A 7,609-nucleotide genomic window follows, 5' to 3' on the forward strand; every position below is an offset into this window, starting at 1 on the left:
GCAGTCGACTGCCTGGGAAAAAACGTCGACTATTGCTCTCAACTGAATCTTAGTATCCAGTAATACCGTTTGCACACTGTGATGCTGTTGTCGAGGTATGGCAATCCTGGATCTGAATTTATTGTGGGTTTTTTTCGCATCGAAAAAAACTGAACTTAAAGGCAGAATAAAAAAAAGAAGAAAGAAGAGAAGAAAGAAGAAGAAGAGAAAGAGAAAAGAAAAATTGGAAAATATGCGTCTGATAATCCTCCAAAGAAACTGGGTCTTTTCCATTGCTATGCTTTGTTCTATTTTTATGAAATGTTTTCATGATGAGTTAAATTGTCATACACGTTGCCTCTATCTAGTAATATCTAGTCATTTGTGATGTCGTTGAGTTATTTGCTTGCCATTGTAAATGTGATTTCTACCGAAATATGCACTTTTTTCTAACAAAAACTATCCCGTATACCAATGAATATGTGTATCAAGACTGCATCTGAAGCAGGTTTTTTCTTGGTTAGTGGATATCAATATCTAGTTGAGCCGAATTGGTGATAGCACCTGAAGAGTAAGAAAAGCTGAATGGATTTAGAATAGTGGTGTATTTTGCTAGACGTGTTAGCTAATAGATTACATATTTTGTCTTCCCTGTAAAACATTTTAAAAATCTAAATGGTTGCTTTTATTCACAAGATCTGTATCTTCATTGGTCTTGACTGTGATTTAAATGATATTTTAGATGCTACTATCTACTTGTTAACTATGCAGCTATGCTAAATCAGTTGTTGGACGGGGATATTTTCTGGAATGGAGGTATGAGGTCTCTCCGGACCCGGGTAAGCTTCGTTAGAGTTAAGTACGGTTTAGTTATTTCTCCAATGCACCTGGCTTAACTCGCTGAAGCTTTCTTAACCTCTAAACGCCTACCAAACCCGGATCCGGGATCCCCCCCATCACAAAGGCTGACTACATAGCCAGCCTAAAGCCACAGGGATATCATATAAATAAAAGTCATTGAAATCCACAAGTCCAAGACACAAATGAAAAGATACAATTCTTGTGAATTAAAGCCAATTTCATTTTCTATTTTTAAAATGTTTTTACAGAAGACCACAATATGTAAATTCTATAAGCTAACCATCGTTAGCAAAGACACCACTCCATACTCGCACATTTTTTTTACTCCAGTCACAGCTATCCACAAATTCGACCAAAAAAGACATAAAATACCACTAACCAAAGAAAACAACCCATCAGATGACAGGCTATAACATATTATTGTATAGCATAGTTGTTAGAAAAATGTGCATATTTCAGTAATAAATCATAGTTTATCGCATTGCAGCCCCCATCAACAACTTTTCCTAAAACGACTTAAGAATATACCAGAACCATCATGTATAGCTAATTATCATCATAACATTTCTTAAAAATACATATGCTGCAGCAGAATGGAAAAGACAACAGATCTGTGAATCAAGACGCAATTATTTCAGATTTCTAAGTGTTTTACAGCGAATAACACAAGTATACTTTATATTAGCTTAGCAACAATAGCGAACATCACACCAGCGATGAGTCAAGGCAAAATAGCTATAACGTATTAAACCACCAAAATATATTAATTTTTCACTAACGCTTCTTCAGGAATTCTTCAGATGAACAGTCCTGTAACATCATATTACACAATGCATATAGGTTTTGTTCGAAAATGTGCATATTTTTAGCAGCACAAGAGCGTGGCTATTACAATGTGTTGTGTGGGTGTGTGTGTATGCGGTAGCCAAAAGTTCAGCATTGGTCTGCCGGCGCCATCTTGGAAAGGCACCTTAAATCTATCAATAAATAATCGTAAACTTGACTAAAAAAATACGTTGGACACCAAATGGAAAGATGCATTATGATTAATGCAATCGCTAATTTACATTTTTAAGAATTAACCTTAGCTGCGCAATACGGTCCGATAACGCAAGGGCTACACGCCAAGAAATGCGTCTCAGGCATTTTATTTTTTCCAACAGAACCAAATGAATTATCAGCATAAATAGTTCTTACTTTGCATGAACTCTCATCAGATCTTGGATAGGTTCCTTTGTCCAAAAGAGATCGTTGCTAGGTTGGAGAACGTCGTCTTCAGAGTTGCAATTAGCAGTAAACATTAGCACAAAAAGAGAGATACCCAAGTTCGCTACAGCGCCAAGGAAATTAAATACCCCCAAATAATCGCCAATTAACTGAATAAACTATTATAATTCGGTTCAAAAATAGCATAGAATATATGATGTCTTTTAAGAGTCCTATTATCGAATAAAAAAACGATGACGAATTATCTAAGGAGCTAAAACCAGAGCTTCTACAACGATCATGCAACGCTCTCTTTGCCCGAGCGAAGATCAAAGAATGGCACCGTGATTGCAACAATTTAAACTTTTGGGGAAACTACGTAGAAACCTCGAATGCAAGTTTCCCCCTATTCGCTACACCCAGGGGAAGCGTATCAGTGCATCTCAACAATAGAGGACAGGCAAATTAATTACACAGGTCTCAGAACAACCAGTAAAATCTGCATTCTGACATACACATAGGAAAATTGCTCTAAGGCGAGTTCTGTTTCACAACCACAGATAAAATTCAAACGTTTTAGAAACCTAGAGAGTTGTTCTATTCAAAGTAAATAATAATATGCTATGTATGAAAAATAAAACGGAAGCAAGAATGACGGTACGAAGCAGTTTAATTTGGAAACGAATTTGACTATGTCGAAATGGACAGCCCCTTAGTTGCCGTGCAAAAGTAGAATTAGATCATAGTTATAAAGCTGCCGAATAGAAATAGCTACGGATAGCAGAAGCAAACCCCCGTCTTGAGTCAATACTCCATCTATTGGTTAACAATATACCAGTTACTAAACCAAACAAACCTATTAGAACAGTCCCTGTAGACCCATTAGGAATAGGATTTAACCCAAACTACACTCATTAGAACACTCCTCTGTAGACCCAATTAGGAGATAGTGATTAACCCAAACTACACTCATTAGAAACATCCTCTGTTAGACCAATTAGGCTAGTATTTAACCAAACTACATCATAGAACACTCCTCTGTAGACCCATATAGAGATAGTGATTTAACCCAAACTTACACTCATTAGAACTAGTCCTCTTGTGACCAATGTGGGAATCAGTGAATTTAAGCCAACTGACTACTCATTAGAACACTCCTCTGTTAGGACCCAATTAGGAGATAGTGTTTGTAACCCAAACTACATTCATTATGAATGCTCCTTCCTAGAGCCCATTAGAGATAGGTATTTTAACTCCAAACTACACTCATTAAACATCCTCTGTGACCACAGTAGGAAGGAGTAGTATTTTAACCCAAAATATCATTCAATAGAAACAGCTCTCTGGTAGACCCAATTAGGAGTTAGTATGTTTAACCGATACTACAGCTGCTTAGAACACTCCTCTGTAGACCCAATTTAGGAGGATAGTTGATTTAACCAGACTACATCTATTAGAAACTCCGGCTCTGTAGAACAATTAGAGATAGTGATTTAACCCAATAACTACACTCATTAGAACACTCCGTCTGTAGACCCAACTAGGAGTTAGGAGATAGTGTTTTTACACCAACAAAAAGCAGAACAATAGAAACACCATTATGCAGCAGGGAGAGACAAGGCCACACATCAATGCTATCAACCATGTAAATATTTGTAAAAAAAATTGGGTTTTTTAATCATCAGCTGCATTGGAGTTACATGAATGGTGGGATTGAACGGACACCTGTGTATATGTGTGTATGTGATAAGGTGTCTCAGTGATGAGGGGCGAGTGGCTGGGTGATTGGGGGGTACGTGACTGACAGACAGTGGTTAACCTTATTGCCACGCCAATCCCATAATTGACATACCCGTGGCGAGAGGGTGCGCGCTGGTGGGGTGCGATATTACCGGTAAGGTCAGGGTTGACCAATGCGGGCAATCACTCTGGCTGTGTTTGTGTTTGTGTTTGTGTGTGTGTGTGTGTGTGTGTGTGTGTGTGTACGTGTGTGTGTGTGTGTTTGTGTGTGTGGATGTGTTTGGGTGGCTGTTCGAGCGCGGTACACACAGCAATTTTCCCCCTATGATTATATCAATTTAGCTGACAGATTATTGCTGTTATTGAACTCTGAAATTACCTTTTGATTCTAAAACATTTTTGCTGTAATAAAATATATATATCTGTTGCTGTGGTTGGTTTCAATAGAATTAATTACCAGGACTAATTACCAGGACTAATTACCAGGACTAATTACCAGGATGGTGCTGTGTGTGTGCTGTCGTGTGTCTGAATGTGTGTGTTGTGGTTGGATGCTTGTGTGTGTTTGTCGCACTGTGTGGCTCGTGTGTGTGTGTGTTGTCTTGTGTGTTGTCGTGTCGTGTTGTCGTGTGTGTCGTGTGCTGTTCATGGTGTGTCCTGTGTGTTTGGTGGGCTCGTGTCTGGGTTCTGAATAGTTGACATTCCCGTGATAGCTTATATTATCCCTCTCTCTATTCATTCAGGTACTACAAGGCAGGACGCAGATAGCTCAGACTCTATCCACACAGACTAGGAGCGATGTGTCACCCGACACTAGAAATCACACTAACACACACTCACACACAACACGACACACACAGAAACACATAAACACACAGACTCACAACAGACAACACAGACTAAGCCACACAGACACACACCACACCATCACAGATCACACACACAGATATATACAAGACCACAACATTAACACACACAGACACACTCAAAGATGAAGTCACCTATCAAACGGCACCACATGCATGCACTATGAACGCGCACGTACATCAAAAGAAGAAGAAAGAGGAAAGTGTCACCCACGGTCAACCACACTCCTCTAACCTGATGGACAGCGAAGAGAACACAATTAAGCCCTGTCCTGTGTGACAGTAGCGATGCCTCTTAATGAGAAAAACTAACATTTCCCCAAAGCTGCTCTACATGACTCCCAGGTATGTCTCCCTTCCCTGTTCACAAGAGGTATGGTTAGCCATCCCACAGCTTCGACCCCTAGAAATCTAGACAATACTACTGCTCTTTAATCCTACTATGAAAATTCATCCACTTTTTCTCGTCTCCTCTCTCACACCGCTCACGTCCTCTCATGCGCTCATCTCTCATCTCCTCATGTCCAATCGTCCCAGCGTGACTCTGCTCGTTTCTCTCTTCTCTCCCCGGTCCCCTTGCTCTCTCTCTTTTCTGTGGTTTACCCCTCTGCCTAGGGTCAGCTGTAAACCGGACACAAACATGAGAATTCACAAGCAAGATCGACTGAGTCCAAGGGCTAAGAGAGGTCTACGGTAATGCAGAGAAATAGCCACAAAGCGTACCATCAAGGGATGTCCAAGTAATGGTGATTGTTCTACCGTAATGCAGAGAATGTGTCAACAGTGTTAGAGATATGAGGGATCTAGTCAACCCTCACATGAAGGTGCTTACTCAAGGCAGAGCGGAGCGGGAAGGCGACGGCGCAAACAGAAAAGGCAGCCGACACGAAGGCCAAAAAGGGACACAAACAGGGCAGAAGAACACCCCGCGCAGCCCCACACAGAAACCACGCGGAGCGGCAGGCGAGGAGCGACAAACAGCAGAACACGACCCCACCACGCACCCACCGGCCAAAGCGCGCACCCCACAACACGCCGCAACCCACCCGCCCCGCACCCAAACCAGACACGGGGGCGGAAACGGCAAAACCAGACCCGACAAGCCAGCACCGGGCGGACGGGCCAGCCGAAAGAAACGCCAACCGCCACGCGGGAACGGGAAAGACAAAAACTAAAAGAAAAAACAAGGCAAAGGAAAGCAACCAGACGGACCAGGCAGCAGAAACGCGCACCGCAGAGCCCGACCAGGGCAACATACCCAGCCAATGCAACACACAAATCAGAAGCCAAGAAGAACACGAGAGAGAAAGAGCAACACAGGAACACACGCAAACACAAACAAACACGGAAGGAAGGAAGGGGACAGGTGAGCAAGGGACAGAAATAACCACAGGGCGAAGAAGCGAGGACAGAGGACACGAACACAAGAAAGAAGCGAGCGGAGGCAAGACGCCACAAGAGTATGAGAAACAGACCCACTCCAACCAGCAAAGAGCAACAGCACTCCAACAACCACAGAAACACACAGGCGCCCACAGAAAGCCGACACGATCCACCGACCAACCAGAACCACCGAACGAGTGTAGACGGGGACAACACAGACAAGAAAAGCCAGCAAGGACAGCAGCCGAAAAACGCACACAGACCACAACGGATCAGACCGGCCAGCGCCCCGGCAACCGGAGACAGAGAGCCCACAGCACCGGCCGCAAAAGCACGGACAGGACAGCGCACAGACACAAGGGACGGGACAGCGGCCAAGAGGCAAGAAAAGAAGCCAGACAAGAGACAGAGACCCCAGGGGCGGAGGCGCAGACCCAGCAAAGGCAGGAAACAAGGACAAGACCACCAGACAAAGGACAACAAAGGGCGCCCCGCGGACGGCCCAGTGAAACGGGCGAGGGCGGGAAGCCGGCCGGCAGACGGGCGAGAGAGACAAACCGCGTCCGCCTTGTCTTGTGGGCATAACACGTTTGTGCACAGCTGCCTTGAAATCTTAGGAAAGATAACGCGATGAGGAGAGTAGAACCCTACGTGAGGATGAGGCAAAGCCATAGTGCTTCCAATCGGGAAAGGGCTATAGCCAACACTATTCACAGAAGACAAGCCGTGCTGGTTTAGTGAGTCCACTGATCCTCCTTTTAACTTCTCGCAGTTAATCAACAACTACTCTCTTAACACAAAGGCCTCTGAATGTCTTTAACTAAGCCCTTTCGGAGGGCATTCATCAGAAAAGTAGAAGGTTTACTCAGAAGGACAACGGTACCAATATGCATGAGGGAGTAACTCCATGATGGCAAAAATTAACAAATAATATAAGTGTGTCCTACTTCATCCACACTAAATACGCAACTAAAATACCCACTACTCATCTAAAATGGCAATCACCCAAATAAACCATTAAATAAGTGATTTTTCAAATATAATCTAATCACTATCAACAAACGCCAGACCTGAAAGGACGCCGGGACACACTAATGAGGGATGTCCAAGAATGGAGGATGTCTAACAAGGTAAAATGAGGGATGTCTAACGAGTCTCTGTTTAGACATGTATATCCCAGGTGGTGGTGTACGATAGAAATAAACACTCAACCGTCTTCAACTGCTGACATTAGTAATCTGCCTAATTTGCAATAAAACCCCGATCTATTATGCCTCAAATCATTCCTTATTAGTCCCTGGGAACTTACTCTTGATAATTAGTTCTGATACATTATCCTGATAATTGTCCTGGTATTAGTCCTTAATTAATCCTGTAAATAATCCTGTAATTATCCTGGTACTAGTCCTTATACGAGTCCCTGTATTTATCCTGACCGTAATACTCCTGGTAAATTATCCCTGGTCAATTACTCCTGTATTAGCTCCTGGTATTAGCCGGTAATAAGCCGAGTTTTATTCCTGGAAAATTACTCCTGCAATTATCCTGGGAATTATCCGGAACATTAGTCCCTG

This window comes from Salvelinus sp. IW2-2015, unplaced genomic scaffold (assembly GCF_002910315.2).
Source record: "Salvelinus sp. IW2-2015 unplaced genomic scaffold, ASM291031v2 Un_scaffold3399, whole genome shotgun sequence".
Classification (NCBI taxonomy): Eukaryota; Metazoa; Chordata; class Actinopteri; order Salmoniformes; family Salmonidae; genus Salvelinus; species Salvelinus sp. IW2-2015.